Raw genomic sequence first — 18,505 nt, forward strand, 5'->3', positions numbered from 1 at the left:
TCTAAGGAGGTTAGAAGATTAATGGCCACAGTCGTCATTATTTTAATCCCCAACATAAACTTCTTAAGCTGTATAAAATCGCCAGATACTAAGCAGAATGAATATGAAAACGCGTCATGTTACTCAAGGGGTTAAAACGCAGTGCTACACCTCAACGGAACTGTGTGAGGCAGGGCGTGATCAATCTATCTGACATGGATTCGAATTCGGGACAGGAGAAGCAGACGGCACTAATCCAGCTCGACTGTCAGTCCAACCTTCTATACCTGGACTCAAGGAGCTGCCAAGATAACACCTGTGAAGGGCCGAGGAATAACGTTGGGTACATCACCATCTCGGCCCAAATGACTCACCAGACCACAACTAATTGATTAGCTGGTTTAGTGCGCAGCAACAGCCAAGCCATAATGAAGCCAGCACGGGAACCAAGGCTACATTTGTGTACCTCTGACCTTTACCTTGCACACACACACACACACACACACACACACACACACACACACACACACCTCACATTTTTTTCTTTCTTATTTTCTCTATTTATTTATATTAATTTGATATATGCGAAGTTTTTCTTTACTTTTTCCACCGAGTATCATCAGTGGTCTTGTAATAATAGGTCAGACAAGGACGAAGGTGGAAAGTGTTCACAACCTAATCACGCAATCATCATTATCTTTCTTTCGTTTCCCTAGAGTCAGTGGGCAGCGCCATGTACTTTACGAGTGTCCTCCAGGAATTTCTGTTCCCTTCATCTTCCTTTGTAGTTCCCGTCATTTGCAATTCTATCGTAATTCTATCCTTCCATTTCACTCTCTCTTTGATCACGCATTCTCGAGGATTCCAAATGGCCATAAAATCTATCTTATTTGCCATAATTAATATTCTAACATAGCGTATACCTTCCTCGTGCTGGCGTGCCTAGAAAATCTTACCTGCATGTTTTTCTTTTCTTTTTTTTTCTCATATCAAAGATCACTGAAATGGAAGTGTTTATTTATGACTTCATTTGGTCAGCAGTTGAGGAGCCAAGACGCACTCTCACGCACTCCCTCACTCTCCCTCTCTCTCCATCCTCCGAATCACACCATCGCCACCACACCCCACCGCATCCCACCACCTCCGTTACCTCCATCACAAAGCTGCCGCGTGACTCCTCGCTATCAAAGTCACGCCACTGAAAGACTTACGGGCAGTAACCGCTGACCTCAAACATCCCGCCGAGAAACTGCTATCACGTAAATACCTTCCCAGCGCCGCATCGAAGAGATATAATACGTTTGAATTACGACTAAATGGACTCGGCGCAGATTTCTACAAGGAAACGAACGACGATATTAGAGCTTGTGCAAACTAATTAGATGCAAGGATGAGGACGTAAAAGATATGCCTGTAAACAAACGAGGAAAGGAAGAGAATAACAAAATAAATGAAGAATGAAAAAGAATAACTGAGCAAAATAAGAACCATAGAGAAAATAAACAAAAGAATGAATGAGAATAAGAAAAAACAAATGAGAAACGAAAAAGAATAAAAAGTAAAGAAAAGAAAAACGAAAGAGAATAAGAAGTAAACAAAGAAACCAAACAAAATGAGAATGAAAGAGAACGAAATAAACGAAATAGGGTGAATAATAATAATAATAAAACTCATATTCTTCAGTCAGATCACAATTAAGTAGTTACAATAAAAGGAAAGTGAATTGCAGAATCTTCCCACAGAAAATACAAAAAGTATCACCAAAATGAGATCGACCCGTAATTTCTTTCTTTCTTTTTATCTATCTATTTATTTTTATTCATTTATTTATTTATTTATCTTTTTTTTTTGAGAACAGTTAAACAAAAAAATTAACCCTTGACAGTATCTTATCAGTAGATCATGGAGAGTCATATTGATCCTCACGTCAAAGTAACAACGTATCTCTAAATATATAAGCTGCAAATTACATAGAAAAATATTAACCACCTCTTTTTTTATAATATATCTTACCAGCATCCACCACACAGTTATTTTCTTTTTTACTTCTTCATATCATAAACTTTATTCTCTCTTTTCTTTTCTTTTAGTTTCTATTTATATAAAAATTCGAAAAGTATTATGTACCTCCATTTTTTTTCTCTACCTTATCTATGGCACTTAATTATTTTTTTTTTTTTACTTTTTTTCATATAAACTTTATTAAATCTTTCTTTTTTTAGTTTCTATCTATATAAAAAAAACTAGAAAAGTATTAAGTACCTCCATCTTTTTAATATTCTATCTTATCAGCATCTATGGCATTTAATTCTTACTTTTTTTTTCATATCCTACAAACTTTAATCTATCGTTTCATTTTTTTTAGTTTCTATCTAAATAAAAAATAGTTGAAAAGTATTACGTACCTCCATCTTTAATATCCTCTATCTTATCAGCATCAATGGCCCTTAATTATTTTTTTACGTAATTTTATATCATACACTTTATTCTATCTTTTCTTTTCTTTTTATTTTCTATCTATATAAAAAAAAAAGGTCGCTCATTTTTACCTCTATATCAGCATCTATGGCAGGACATCTCTCCATGTTGTCTCCTTCACCCTACTCTGGTTATTTCAAAGGTAATGAAGTGCCTCTCCATTTCCTTCACACACCTGCCTACTGGAGAGTCATCTAAGCACCACCTCAACCACACCTGAGCCACACCTGAAAGTACTCCTCATTTCTCTCTCTCTCTCTCTCTCTCTCTCTCTCTCTCTCTCTCTCTCTCTCTCTCTCTCTCTCTCTCTCTCTCTCTCTCTCTCTCTAACAAAACAACATATAGAAAAAAAAGATTAATTTAACGTTAATAAAGGAGAGAGAGAGAGAGAGAGAGAGAGAGAGAGAGAGAGAGAGAGAGAGAGAGAGAGAATGCAATTATACAAGACACGGACAAGAAAAGCAAACATCTTTGACTAACTTTACATAATTACCTACAAAAACACCACTCTCTCTCTCTCTCTCTCTCTCTCTCTCTCTCTCTCTCTCTCTCTCTCTCTCTCTCTCTCTCTCTCTCGCTCTCTCTCTCTCTCTCTATGCACGTGGCTTATTATTTTTCTTCCTATCTTTCTTTCTTTCATATTTTCTTTGATCCTTACTTTCTTTTTATGACATCGGCAATCACATTTTTTTTTTCTTTTTCTTTTCTCTCGCTTTCTTTTTGCGCAAGAACTAAAATCCAACCCCCAAAAAAGCAGGAAAATATCAGTAAATGTGCGATAAAATTCAGAATATTTGGAGGAAAATTCTGCACAACATATTTCCGAAAAGAATGAAGAGAAGAGAAGAGAAAAATGCGAGGAAGTGTAAACCGAAATGCACGTTTTGACCAAAGCTTTTTTTTTTTTCGCTACACTTAATCGAGCTTTTGTTCAATTTCATTTTTCCCCTCTCTCTCTCTCTCTCTCTCTCTCTCTCTCTCTCTCTCTCTGCATTTGTTTTTGTTTTTATCTTTCTTCTATCCGTAAGCTAACAATCCTTACTTCACTCCAACACAGCGTCCCTTATACTGCACTTCAAATATTTCTTCTTTCATCGGAAATTTACCCAAGCCACTGATCCCCTTTACCTGCGGAGCTCACACACTGCCCCGGGCCGCTCACACAAACACAGCCCTTGAAAATCACTTCCCCAACACGAGTTCTGGAATTGGTGGTCTCAGTTTACCTACTCACTTTACAATACAGTTTTCCGTTCCAGCGAGCTGTTGTGTTTTCTTGCACCGACCGACTGACTAGATAGAAAATAAATATACCGGTTTGACGAATGATTTTGGTACTTTTTTTCTTTACAGTGCTTGGAGAAATGAGTATTGTTTTTTTTTTTTTATTTCAAGTAGTGAGTTTACTTGAAATTTCCTTCCACTTTTTTATCTGAGCGATTTAATACCAGGTTACTTTATCGAGCAGTTTATTTCTGGTTTACTTTGCCAAGGAGCTTCAGTCTGGCTTGCTTTTTTATAAACGACTGCAGTCTGATAGCTATGTCAAAGAAGGAGAAGAAGAAGAAGAAGAAGAAGAAGAATGAGAAGAAGGAAAAGAAGAATGAGAAGGAGGAGGAGAAGAAGGAGGAGAAGAAGAAGAATGAAAAGAAGAAGAATAAGAAGGAGGAAAAAAAGGAGAAGAAGAACAAGAACTAGAACAAGAACAAGGACAAGGACACGAACAATGAGAAGGAGAAGGAGGAGGAGGAGGAGGAGGAGGAGGAAAAGGAAAAGGAAAAGGAAAAGGAGGAGAAGGAGAAGGAGAAGGAGGAGATGATGAAGAGCAGGAACAAGAACAAGAAGAACAAGAACAAGAAGAACAAGAAGAAAAGAAGAAAAACGAGGAAGAGGAGGAAGAGGAAAGAAGACAGTTAAAGTTTAGAAAGTGTAACCAAAACATCATCTAAAAAAGAATTATATATGACGATTAAAAAAAAAATTGTCACGCATTGAAAGAGCCAATTAGCAAAACAACCCTCCGTCGTGGCGAGCTGCTCTGGGAACCTGGCAACACTTAGCTCCAAAAAAAGGCAAAGAGAATCAAGTAAAATTAATAAAAACTCCACCGCAACTGTGTGAATTTTGCGTCCCTCGATGGTTCCCAAATAGCCGCCAGTGTATTTTTCTTCCATTCCGCAGCCCGAGTGGAGTCTAGCCCTTCCTATCAATTATTTTTTTCTCTCTCTTTTTAGCCGCGATCAGAGCGAGCTGCTTCACAATGGCGGCGTGAGGTTAAAACAAAGTGTGCGTGTGTGGAATTGAGTTTTATTTAACGCCTGTTGTATTTTTGTTGTTTTTTTCCGGTATCAATGATTGTAGTATTTCTTCGTTGTTATGCGTTGCTTTAGTGTTTTTTACTTTATTTTTTGGTGATAGGGTATGAAATCACAAGAATATATTTAACGCTCACAAAAATACAACTTTCCACACACACACACACACACACACACACACACACATTCACGGTTCATCTCTGGCCATTCAGCATTCACACACGCGACAGTAACATCCAGTCAAGCACAACACAAACTCACACCACACATTCAAACACTTCACACACGCCACACTCTCAAGAGCTTTCACACATCCACCTGCCTCCTTCCGCCCCCTTCTTTTCATTGCCTCCCTCCTTCGCTTCCTCACTCAAGCCTCGGTCACACTCAGCATTCAGGTCAAGGCCACTTAGACAGGCGTTTCTCGAAGTCCTTACTTTTGCAGATGGTAGACAGAACAGGAGTGAGTGGCAGAGTCTGTGATGTGAGAGTATTACGGTATTGCGCTCTCTGATATTGGTGTCTATACGTGAGAGAGAGAGAGAGAGAGTAGAAATTGGACATCTTCGTTTCCTTCTACAAAAACAGATGGGCTTTCTTCTCTTGCTGATTGGGAGAGTGGAAAATAACGAAGGGATGAAGGAAAGAGAGGAAGAAAAACTTGTGAGTGGGCCAAGAAACCACTCACCTACACACACACACACACACACACACACACACACACACACACACACACACACACACACACAGACAGACAATCTCAATCTATACTCCTTTGCCCTTTTTTATTCCTCGTTCCTCCCTCGTTCCATCATCTGGCTCAGTTCTTCCTTATTGTCCTGCATCCCCACATCTCTCTCCCTCTCTCCCCTTCCTAAACCCGTATTCATAAACGCTTTGTTCTCGACAGTCTGGTAAAACTTTTCTAAATAAGACGGTGGAGGTTTTAAAATTGACCCTCGTTTTCGTCCTGCTCTCTTCTCCATACCTTCCCTTTTCACTACAACGATTTACCAAGGCCACATTAGATAACTAGCCGAGTTTTCAATACAGCTTTTACTTTTTAATAAACCATCACCAGAGCCATAAAAATACTCTTAAAAACACGAATATCTTTAACTGGAGCCTTTGAAAGCAGTGGAGAGAGAGCAAAAGGTTTCAGAATAGGGGCCCTTATCTCATCTTATCTCAATTTTTATCGTATTTAGCTTATCTTCATTGTAGATTCGTATTACAATATTCAATAACTTCATCCAATCCCTTTATTTTCTCAGCATCTAAGTCTCAACATCAAATCTCACTTTATTTTTCATTGCAGTCTCATCTCACTCCCATCACCTATCCATCCCTAGCTTTGTCCTTATCTTCTATCCTCTAGTTCCAACCAATAATCCTAGCACTTCTCACTCCAGCCTCGCCTCACTATCTTCGTCTCCTGTCCTTACCCTCGTCTTAGCCTCCTGTCCTATATACTTCCTCACCACCCGAGCCTATATAAGCACTCATCATGTTCCTCTTTTCTCACTGAAGCTTCGTCCCTTACTTATTCTCTATCCTTTCCCGCTAGTCTCCCTGCTTCCCTCCGAGGCCAAACAGAATACCAAATGACTCTAATTGTCCTTGAGCGCGGCCCTCCAGCCAACTTGAGAGCAGAGGAAGAGAGATAAGTGGAGGCACGAGGAGATGGTAGGGGTGGAAAAAAAAACGAAATGAAGGGGAAGGAAGGGGAGAGTGATGAGCTGGGAGGGGATGGAAACTGGGCTGTGAGAGGTCTGGATGTTGAAATGAGAAGACTGGAAGACAGATATGGTTGGGAAGAAGATGAAGGAATAGGTGAGAGGGAGACAATAGACGTGGAAATGTAAGTGGAGAGGAAAGGGGAGAAGGCAGAGAGGAATAAAGTAATAGAGGTAATTAAGGAGAGGTGGAGGAAAGAAAAATGATGATGGGAGAAAATTATTAGGAGAGAGAGAGAGAGAGAGAGAGAGAGAGAGAGAGAGAGAGAGAGAGAGAGAGAGAGAGAGAGAGGGAACACAGGAGCGGAGAGGAAATATAGGGAGCTGAGGAAGAGGCTTAAGAGGGAGAAATTTCACTCCAGAAGCCTTTCCTCCTCCTCCTCCTCCTCCTCCTCCTCCTCCTCCTTCCTCGTCCTCCTCCTCCTCCTGTTCCTCTTCATCTTCCTCCTCCTCTTCCACTCCTGATGAAAAGGACACTTGATTGACCTATGGGGGGAAGTCCTACACACACACACACACACACACACACACACTAACAAGAAACTCCAACTTAGATACTTCCTCCTCCTCCTCCTCCTCCTCCTCCTCCTCCTCCTCCTCTTCCTCCTTTCCCTTCCTTTCACCAGCTCCATAAATCTTTCATCCATTCACTTGACCCAAATATTAGACCCCTTAACTAGATAGCAACAACAACAACAACAACAATAACAACAGCTGACAGTCATTCTGCGTACATCTCTCTCTCTCTCTCTCTCTCTCTCTCTCTCTCTCTCTCTCTCTCTGCGTTTATTTATTTTCTTTTTTTACATTATCATCTTTTCCCATTTTCTTTCGATTTCCACAAGTAGATTTACCTCTTTCCGTTTGTCATCCATCACTCTCTCTCTCTCTCTCTCTCTCTCTCTCTCTCTCTCTCTCTCTCTCTCTCTCTCTCTCTCTCTCTCTCTCTGGGACAAGGAAGATGAGGAGGAGGAGAAAATAGGAGGGAAGAGGAGGCTGCTGAACCTGTCACCGAGAACAACAGGGAGGGAAGGAGGGTGAGAGGAAGAGAGGGTGAGAGGACGAGAGGGAGGGAGGGAAGGAGAGAGGGAGGGAAGGAGGAGGAAGCAGGAATCAATACTTAGGGTGAAGTTCCTCACGAAGACATGTATGTAGTGTAAAGGGAGTAAGGGACGGCTTGGAGGAGGAGGAGGAGGAGGAGGAGGAGGAGGAGGAGGAGGAGGAGGAGGAGGAGGAGGAGGAGGAGGAGGAGGAGGAGGAGGAGGAGAGAGAGAGAGAGAGAGAGAGAGAGAGAGAGAGAGAGAGAGAGAGAGAGAGAGAGAGAGAGAGAGAGAGAGAGAGAGGGTGATATACGAGTATGGTAAGGAGGTGGTAGAATTAGAAGACTTAAAACTTAGAGGGTTGTAGACTGACTGACACTCTCTCTCTCTCTCTCTCTCTCTCTCTCTCTCTCTCTCTCTCTCTCTCTCTCAAAGGAATAAGTTTTTCTTTTTTTTTTTTTTTTTTTTTGATAAAGGAAGAGAATCACACACCGGGTTCTTTTGATACGAGAACAGACGCGTCTCAAAATGTTTATTGGACCTTTTCTGCCCCGTTGTTCATAAACCCGTGTGTGTGTGTGTGTGTGTGTGTGTGTGTGTGTGTGTGTGTGTGTGTGTGTGTGTGAAGATCTTAGGTGTGTTTTATGAGTAAGTTCTAAATTTGTAGCTGTTAATTTGTGTCTTTTATAGAACATAGATCCCCTATATAAATTTTTTTAAACGTTTTTTTTCTTCTTCTTCTTCTTCTTTTCTTCATATTTATTTCTCTACTTTCTATCTATTTATTTACTCTTTTTCTTTTTTTTTTTTTTGCTTTTCTACTTATTTTATATTGCTGTTATGTTTTGATCTGGTCCTTGTTGAGAGAGAGAGAGAGAGAGAGAGAGAGAGAGAGAGAGAGAGAGAACAAATTGCCTTAAAAACAGATACAGGCTGAAAACTGAAAAAGAAAAATGTAAAATAGAAAGACTTGCAACATTGAAGAATACACAATTTCACAAAAAAATAATAATAATAAATAAAAACTTGTAGAATGGATACACTTCTATTCTTTGGACTACACGGACACATACCGAGACACAGCGACAGGATATTATTGACTCTTGAACCCGACCCTTGTAATATGACATCGTAATATTGGCAAATTAAAACAAAGGTATAAAAAAAACAAGGAAAACCTGAACCTATGCAATACTCTGTCATGATATTGGCGAAAGGATGAATAAATGAAAGGAAAATATAAATCCTTCTGTAACCAATGATTTTTTTTTTTTTATGTCAGTGGAGAAAGCCGACCAAGGGAAACAAGAAATTTGAAAAAAAAAAAAAAAAGGTCCACTTAGTAGTCAACCTTACTGCAAGTTTGGTAGAGTGAGCCAAAAGACAGGGATAAATGTCTTCAAACCTCCCGCTTAAATGAAATCAAGTCATAGGAAGTTGGAAATACAGAAGCAGGCAGGGAGTTCCAGAGTTCAGACATACACACACACACACACATCTGAAACAACAACTCTCCTTACTACTACCTCTACTACTACCTCTCCTCCGACCAGTACAGCAGCCAAAACAAACACAAACCCACAAGTACTCACACAGCATACATTACCTCACCACATTTAGCAGCGAGTTTCTGTGTTGGTACTCCCACTCTGCACCTGCACCAGCCCCTCACTACTTACCAGCCAGCAACCTCCCACCCCGCGTCCCTCACCCGCTAAAACACCCCCCGCAGAGATGACGGCTACCGGTGGAGAAAATAACTCATTAAACATTAAACTCTCGGGGACGCTGCAAAATCACATCAATTACCTGGAAGCACCGCCATTCGTCCACGATTGGAACCACGTACGTGTGTGTGTGTGTGTGTGTGTGTCACCACCGCCCTCTGGTAACGCATGAAATTGGACAAAGGGAGAAACAGAAGGGACCAAGCTAGGAGTGAGAGACCAAGAAACGCGTGGATAGGTAAGAATGGAACGATGGAAACTTAAAAGGAAAAAAAAAGAAAGAAAAAGGGAAACTTGATACAAGGAGGACGAGTGAGCTAAGAAAGGTATGGAAAGAAGGTGAAGCGATAGATAACAAAGACCACTGGTAAAAGGACGAAATAAAGGAGACATAGGAAGAATAGGTGGGGTGGGATAGAGGTAAGGGCAGAGAGGGTAGTGAGGGGTTGGGTAGAATGGGGGATCAGGGCTAGAGGGGAAGGTACAGCAGGTGGAGTGCAAAATGAAGGATAGCGTGAGGGACGAGGCAGGATTTTCTTTAATCTTACACCGGCAGGTAGAATATATCAAAACATAATAAAATATAGAACAAAATTATATCTTTTCTTTTCTTTTTTTTTTTAAATCGCGTGATGTCTTAGGAGCGTTGCGTAACGTCGATATCTGGAAGAGAGAGAGAGAGAGAGAGAGAGAGAGAGAGAGAGAGAGAGAGAGAGAGAGAGAGAGAGAGAGAGAGAGAGAGAGAGAGAGAGAGAGAGAGAGAGTGTGTGTGTGTGTGTGTGTGTGTGTGTGTGTGTGTGTGTGTGTGTGTGTGTGTGTGTGTGCACGGGCGCCAAGGAGTCGCCGCTGCAGGGGTCAACACGAGACTCCCACCGTGATTAGCGTCCGCGAGGGCATTACGTTTTCTTTACGACACTCGTCTCTCACGCGCCAGAACCGCCATCGACTCTGGACGTCCACCTCACCTCGCCACCCAAACAAACACACGTTCACCCTTCCTGTCTGTCTGTCTGCCTGTCTGCCTCCTTCCGTACTAAACCCTTCCTCCTTCGCCTCTTGAATTTAAATCATATATCTAATAGAAACACTCTCCAATCACAATGCCAATGAATAACTGACACTAAGCTGGTTATATGAGTAGTTTTTTTTTTTTTCAATATTAGGAGGATAATTCTAAGTTTAGATAAACAAGACATGATATTAAGAGGTAGTTGCTAAGGAAGTCATCATCACGTCCAGTACTTTCCTTATTCACGACTCAAAATATCTTGCATCCTTTTCATCTATACGAGTAAAACGCTTCGTCTTTTCTTTCTTGTCATGATTTCCGAAAATTTATATACGTTTGTCTGCACGTCATTACTTTTTTTATAGTTTTCCTGCTGCGTCAATCATAATAGCATTCCCCTCAATTTCCCCTCGTGACCCTGTGATCTAGAGAAAACTGGCGGCTGATGAAGTGATTTCGTCAAAGGTCAATAAGGTTCAGATCCCACGGCCTGTATAGTTTGTGCTCACTTCATCTTAACTCTTGCGCCGGCGGTCGATAACTCGGGAACATCTGGAGCCACAAGGGGAAGCAAGACAGGTGTGGCATTACTGGTGTTATTCTCCCCTCAGTACCATAAAGCGTTTCCATATTCATTCTGCTTACTATTTGATGATTTTATAAAGCTTGAGAATAATAATAGTGAAGACTGTGAACCTTAATCTTCTGACCTTCATAGACCCTTCCAAGTGTCAATAAAACGTTCTAATCGTACACAAATCTCGAGGTAAAAATGTGTCCCAGTATTGAAGGGGGTTAAAGATGTGCGTCCGACTGAAGGTAGAGTTGAAAAAGTAGAAAGAAAGGTTGAGCTCATTAGAATCACAAGATCTTCGTAGCCGTAAGGAGTGGAGACCAAACCCACCCCTTTCCTTTCCTCCCTCTCCCCTCCTCTCCATTTCCTTCCCTCCGTCACTCACGCACTCCATCATAACTCCTAACCGATGATTATTTGGGGATAGAATGTACCTGGGTGACGTTTGCTGACTGGTAAGGATATGAATTATCTGGTAAGGCAACCTAGACGCACTTCTATAACTCACTCACTCCCTCTCCTTGCTCCTCCCTCACACTGTCATGAGTTATACCCTTCACGCTTGGTTTGTGACGAATTTGTATCCTTACGTCATCTCATTACACGCATTCAAGTCTTTTTTACGTTCTTTTCTGCAGTAGTTATGCTAGAAATAATGTGATTCCTGCGAAAGTTAGTTACTTTTTTGTATGTCTTCGTGGAAATTCTTACATGGATTCTTGCTGGCAATTACACCGCCATAATAACTCCCTATAGCGTGATTAAGTGGAGCTTCGTGTACGAGTTATATAATCTTACTTCTTCCCTAATTTATTCACACTACGTAGAGCCATTCCCTAAATTTCCCATCGTGCTGTCAAAGTTCCTCTTAATTCTCACACATGCAGGCGTGCAATGACGTATATCATGGCACTCCGCTACGTTTCTGAAATACAAGCAGATTTTCCAGCTCCATAACTCTCATGCACCAACCACTCATTAACTTACTCCGTGAAAGTTTAGGGAAGTCAGGAGGGAAGGGTGACAGGAACAAGAGGAGGAGGAGGAGGAGGAGGAGGAGGAGGAGGAGGAGGAGGAGGAGGGGAAGAAGTAAGAGAAGAGAAAACACCACCACCACCACCACCACCACAACCACCACCACCAACAACAACAACACCACCACCACCACCAACAACAACAACAACAACAACGATATTCCTTGTCGAGTGTCACGCCACCTTCATACACTTCGCCACAAGTCTTCCCCAACACACACACACACACACACACACACACACACACACACACACACACACACACACACACACACACACACACACACACACACACACACACAAGACAGCAGCCATCAACAACAACTGGGTCCATACCGAAGTTGTGCGAGTCTCGGCTTGTCCTGTCTGGCTGCTGCTGTTGTGGCGCGCGTGACTCAAGTTCCCCTTTACCGTCAGTTCTCACGCACGCCGCCACTCACGCACCGCGGCAAGGTACCCAAGGACTTCCTTGCCCTCAACACTACCACCACCACTACCTCCACCACACGCTTGTTGCAATTTTGTCCGACTAAAACACTACACGCACACCCACGACATACTGCGCAGTCCTCTTTTTTTTTTTTTTTTTTTTTGTAGACAATGGTGAGGAAAATTAAAAGGTTGAACAGTAAAAAGAAAAGTTAGTGAAAGAAGAAAATAGTAGGAATTTAAAAGAAATCCTCGCCAATTTACACTACTTTTTACATGCTGGCTTTGTACGTTAAATATAATGTAAGTAATAATGAGTAAAATGAAAAGAAAGATTGTAGATATACACGTCAGTAGTTCCATTTCTAGACTTGAAAGGATTGCATCGTCATTATCGTTACTGCTATTACTGTACACTATAATTTATTCATCTATTTATCTTTATTCAATTTATTTATATTAATTGGCAACCTCGTTTTTTTTTATTTTCGTTGTCTCCATAGTTACCGTCACTGTCATAATTATCAACAGTAGTTTTATTCTCTATACTACAAAACATACTATCGCTAAGTTACTGGTTGTTTTTGTTTTGTTTATACTCCTGTAGCTGTTTGGGATTGGTAACAAGGAATTTTTAAGACTGTATGAACATATGTAGCATTTCTCTGGTAAACTCTGGAACTCCATGCCTGCGTAAGTATTTCCAACTTCCTATGACTTGACTTCCTTTAAGAGGGAGGTTTCAAGACATTTATCCCTTTCTTTTGGCTTACTCTCTCGGACCTGCAAGGGGATTGGCAAGTAAGCGGGTCTTTTTTTATTCTTTGTTGTCCTAGACCAGCTTTCCCTCCTAAAAAAAAATTCTAGTCTCCCTTTTATTCCTCCTCCTCCTCCTCTTCCTCCTGTACCCTCCAAGAAGAGGCTAAACAAACGACAAAACTGTCTGGTTTATGGAGCAGCCAATTTCCACAGAGTCGACATCAGTTGGAGCTTAAAGATTATACGCATAAGACGCCGAAATGGGAAATTAAAGTATCATTTTGGAGATTTACGGCATGAAGTAAAGATTTGTGGAGATGGACGACCACCAGAAGCAGCAGCACCATGGATATAGAGGGAGAGAGAATAGGAAGAGAACGAAGAAAATAAACAAGAGAAATACACAAGGCAATCATGATATGCACAGAGGAACAAGCATCGCAGCCTTCCACTCAACACTTATCCACACGAGAACTAAGAGACTAAATAAAATACATAGAATAAAACAGACTAAACAGAATAAGAAGTATAGGGAAAAATATCTTTCTGATACCATTCCTTTGTCTGTCTGTCTGTCTGTCTCTTCTCCTTGACTCTCCAAACTGTCTTGTCTTTCCTTTTAGTCACATTATCTCGGAGAACAAAACTACCAAAAGGATAAACTCACTGACAGATACAGACAAACAGAAAGACAGACAAACAGAACACACCTTTAGAAAGAAAGGCAAAAAAAAGAGACTGGACAAGCAGACACAGACATAGACACAGCTACATAGAACAATAGTAAGGGAACAGAGAGGAATGACAACACTTAGAACTGCTGGAGCCTGGAATACATAGGAAAGCACGTAAGCTAGACAAAGAAGAAGAGGAGGAGGAGGAGGAGGAGGAGGAGGAGGAGGAGGAGGAGGAGGAGGAGGAGAAGGAGAAGGAGAAGGAGAAGGAGAAGGAGAAGGAGAAGGAGGAGGAGGAGAAGGAGAAGGAGGAGAATGAGGAGGAAGAGGAGGAGAAAAAGGAGGAGGAGGAGGAGGAAGAGGAAGAGGAAGAGGAGGAGGAGGAGAAAAAGGAGGAGGAAGAGGAGGAGAAAGAGAAAAGGGAGGAGGAAAAAAAAGGAAGGCAAAGAAAAAGGAGAAGGAGGAGGAGGAGGAGTCTGACTAGGGACAGGTTGGGTAGCGTGTGTCTGGTCAAGGAGGAGGAGAAGGAGGAGGAGGAGGAGGTTATGGTGCGTATCTATAAATAAGGGTGCAAGGAAAGGGACGTGGGTACACCAGAGTTCAATTTCCCTCTACAAAGTTATTACGTGACAGGAGGAGGAGGAGGAGGAGGAGGAGGAAGAGGAAGAGGAGGACTGGACTGAGTGAACGGGGTCTTTAGATGGAGTGGAAATGGAAGGAGAGGAGCGAAGAGGAGGAAGTAGGGGAAGAGGACAGGGACTAGTGGATGAGTTAGTTTACAGTGAAGGTGAATGGATGAGGAAGACGACGATGACGATGACGACGACGAGAAGGCGGAGGAGGAGGAAGGGGATATGAAGGAAGAGGGAACAGAAACACAAGCAGCCAATTTGCGAGTTAGATTTAGAATGAATGAACGTGGATGAGAGGGAAAGACAACAACTAAAACAATGAGGAGGAGGAAGGAAGGCAAGGGAGAGGGTAAGACATATCACATAAATTTACATACTATTCAGATCATTCATGCGCTTATTCAGTCTTCGGTGAAATCGCAGCTAAATTGATTACGCAATTGTTGTCAACTTCCTCGTTCTGTACGCGGCAATACCTTCCAAGGGGAGTGCATGGTGACCGAACATGTAAACTGCATGGTACGGGAGAGGCGCCAGGACATCTCGAATATTACATCCCATGATTTTCTCAACTCGATGCCTTCTTGTAACCCTCTAGCAAATATTTCTCCACTGCCTTATATTTACCAATATTTTCGCTCTTTCCTGAAAACTCGAAAGAAGTTTATTTCTTCATTTGCATATTAATTTGTTCTTCAACTCTTACTGTATAATATTTTCCATGCAGTAAGGTTTGTGACACAGAGGAAAACGGAGGTAGTCTCGAGCCCATCAGTCTAACGTAATCTATAATTCCTAATCTTGGCCAGAGCAAACACGAGGCTCAGACACTTCAATTTTCAAAGCTGATCAGTGCGTGGATACTTGGAGAGTGTATAGGCGAATGGCGTGCACCGTAATTATATTCTCGAGACATGTGTAGGTACTTGACTTACACAATATTGAGCCAGATACAGTCGTGGTCATAAGTCAATAATCTATTCTCACTTCCATTGTGCTTCGTGTTTTCAAAAGCCCTATGACCTTCAATTCTCCTTAAGGACATGATGAATGATAGGTCTGAGTTAATCGACGGACTTTATAATGAAAGATGTTCTACACAATAGAAGTGAGTATTCAATTGTGATACAGAAACACTTGAACAATTTATATTAGAGTGTGGAGGATACAGTGATATACGGAAAAACCAAACATTCTTGCAAAACACAGAAAACCAAACTAGAGACAATATAACTGCAAATGTATTAGTGTTCAGAACATTATCGGTGGATGAAATAAAAAAAAAATATATGACCCAAATTTGGAAAGAAAGACAAAAGAAAATAAGTCAAGAATAGAAGAATACAAACAAGAACAAGAAATATACATAACAGTGGGAAACGATACAAAGGCATTCAACCCCACGCCCACTACTGGACTGGACTGGTACACATTACTCGACCACTGACCGTAACTACATGCACATAATAGTGTCCCTGTGCCCTAGATCCAAGGCGCCCACAGGACACACCTGAGGATAGGCCTTAGTCATTAATCATGCCAGACTGTACCTCCTGGATAGTGATTCCATTTAATTACAGCAGGCAAGTGTTGTGAGGCAGTGTAGGTGTTCAGACAGTGTTGACTCATGTACCTATGGCAGGCCCAGGTATCCAGAGTGCTCCTTTAGGCATGAAGGGCTGAAGGGCGTGTGGCTTGCTAGGAATTAAATTGTACCAACCCAAACAGCAAAAGGTCATCCATTCCCGCTTGGATTACGGGAGACGGGCACCCCTTGCCCCAATGACACTCTGCGGAGTCTGGAACACACAACCTTTAGGGCGGAGGCAGCAGCCTGTATCACTGCGCCACCCAGCCTCGCAAACAAGACTTTATGTACGTATATGGCGCTCAGAGATAGTCCGTGTATACCGGCATACAGGAGGTCTCTGTGTGCTCCTCCTGACCCGAGGCAACACACTGAACACCACGCTAACCTGACGTAGCACGTAGATAGTAGACGTAAACCAGTCGACCGTGCGAGGGGATCTGGAATTGAGGGTCTCCGCGGGCGGAAGCCCAGGCTCTGCCGCCTCCCTGGAGACGGAGGGAATTTAATTAAACCAACACCTATCCACCTTTAAGCCTCACTTTGTATCTTTATATCCGAGATTTTGTTATTATCGGTAAAATTGCGTATTTGTATACACGAATTCGCATTCACGCCTTGCCACGCCGCTTTCCCTTTGTGTTTTATTAATTGAATTAATTTCCTGGGCCGTAGAGAACAATGTACTTTTCTCTCTCTCTTTCATCTTCACGAGTAAAGGAAACAGGACAAGGCTTACACAGGTCTGAGGGCAAGAGGCAGACGGATGGACGGACGGACAGAGACGAAGAGACAGAACAAAGACGGACGGACAGAAACAGATAGGCGGATATAGATATAGACAGACAAGACAAATATGAATGAATCATTGTATGGCGAGAGAGAATGACAAATCGGAACACAAAGAAAGAAAATGAGTAAATGACATAACAAATAAAAGAGAGAGGAATGTCTACGAATCTACCATGGTGCACACATTTTGACCTTGAATAAAAAACAACAATAACAGCAACAACAACAAGTCACGGCATTACGCTGGCTTAACTTTTGCCCTTTCCTGCATCCCAATAAAAAGATAAATAAATAAAGCGACACTCCCTGTGACTGGTGTGGCTGACAGCTTGCCCTCTGCTGCCGCAACCACCACCACCACCACCGCTAGCCATCAACACACCTAGCACGCTACACCATACACTTTTTCTCGTTCTCCTAATAAATGTTATCACTTCTTTGTCTGAAGTTGTGACGCTGAGGCTAAGAATATACGTTAGTCTTCTTTATATTCATCTGACCAATTGCTAATAGTTATTTTATTATCATTATGTGACACGAATTATAAACACGCGACGAACGACAGGATACAGTAAAGCACAATTCTTAACTAGTTTCATGTTTCATCTCACATTTTTTCCCTTTGATGTGATAGAAATTATAAGCATCTCGCTATAATATGAACTGAAAAATGCGACATAGTGCTACTCTCTCTCTCTCTCTTGATTTATTGAGGAAACAGATATACGATGTGAAATTCTCCCTTCCTCTCTCCGCCCCATCCCTGATAGAAATTATGTATAATGGAGACAAAATGTACGCCTGTCTGCCGCCTCGTCCTCCTCGTCCTCATATTCCATTCGCCACTCCCTCCCTCCCTCCCTCCCACCCTCCTTCCAACTTAGTCCTGATTCACAGAGGAAAATAATTATACCATGTGTGACTCTCTCTCTCTCTCTCTCTCTCTCTCTCTCTCTCTCTCTCTCAGACATACGAGTAATTTATATGAGGACAATATGGACGGAATGCAACTCTTCAATTTTTCATCTCATCCCTTTGCTAATAAAGATGAAACAACGAAAAGTCTATAAATCATAACTCAACACACACACACACACACACACACACACACACACACGCATGCACGCACCTCTTTCTCTCCATCCCTTCAAGGACAGAAAAGATGTTGAGCTTCCATTTTCTCCAACGCTATAAAACTCCCTCCTTGTAAGCCTCATCCGGATCCCCGCTCTGTCAGACACCCAGCACCTGAGGTCTTGAGGTCAGACAAAGATTTTTCCCTTTTTGACAAGCTCTCTGATCCTTTCTTATAACCTTTGGGTAGTGGTAGTGTTAGATATTATTGTAAACGATGTATGTGTGCGTTTATGCAGTCATTCTTATTTGTTTAACCCCTTCAGTACTAGAATGCATTATTACTAAAAGTTTTGGATGCAATTAGATGATTTTATTTACATTAGGAAGGGATTATGGAGGTGAGAAGATTAGTAGCCAATGTCTTAACTATTTTAATCCCCACATAAATTTCTGAAGCTGTATAAAATCACCAAATAGTAAGCAGAATGAATATGAAAACGCGTCAAGGTACTGAAGGGGTTAAGCAATGATCCTTGTTTAACTCCGTCAGTATTGGAATGCATTATAACCAGAAGTTTTGGGTGTGATTAGATTATTTTATTTACATTAGGAAGGGTTTATGGAGGTAAAAAGGATTAATAGCCAGAGTCTTCACTATTTCA

The 18,505-nt window shown here is 41.6% G+C and overlaps 1 long non-coding RNA gene across 1 annotated transcript in view; it reads right to left on the reverse strand.

Annotated features, from left to right (window-relative positions):
- The window catches only part of LOC123503934, an 81,109-nt gene that overhangs the window by 61,049 nt on the left and 1,555 nt on the right, over positions 1–18,505 (reverse strand). The window lies entirely within an intron of this gene.

This window comes from Portunus trituberculatus, chromosome 15, assembly GCF_017591435.1.
Source record: "Portunus trituberculatus isolate SZX2019 chromosome 15, ASM1759143v1, whole genome shotgun sequence".
Lineage (NCBI taxonomy): Eukaryota > Metazoa > Arthropoda > Malacostraca > Decapoda > Portunidae > Portunus > Portunus trituberculatus.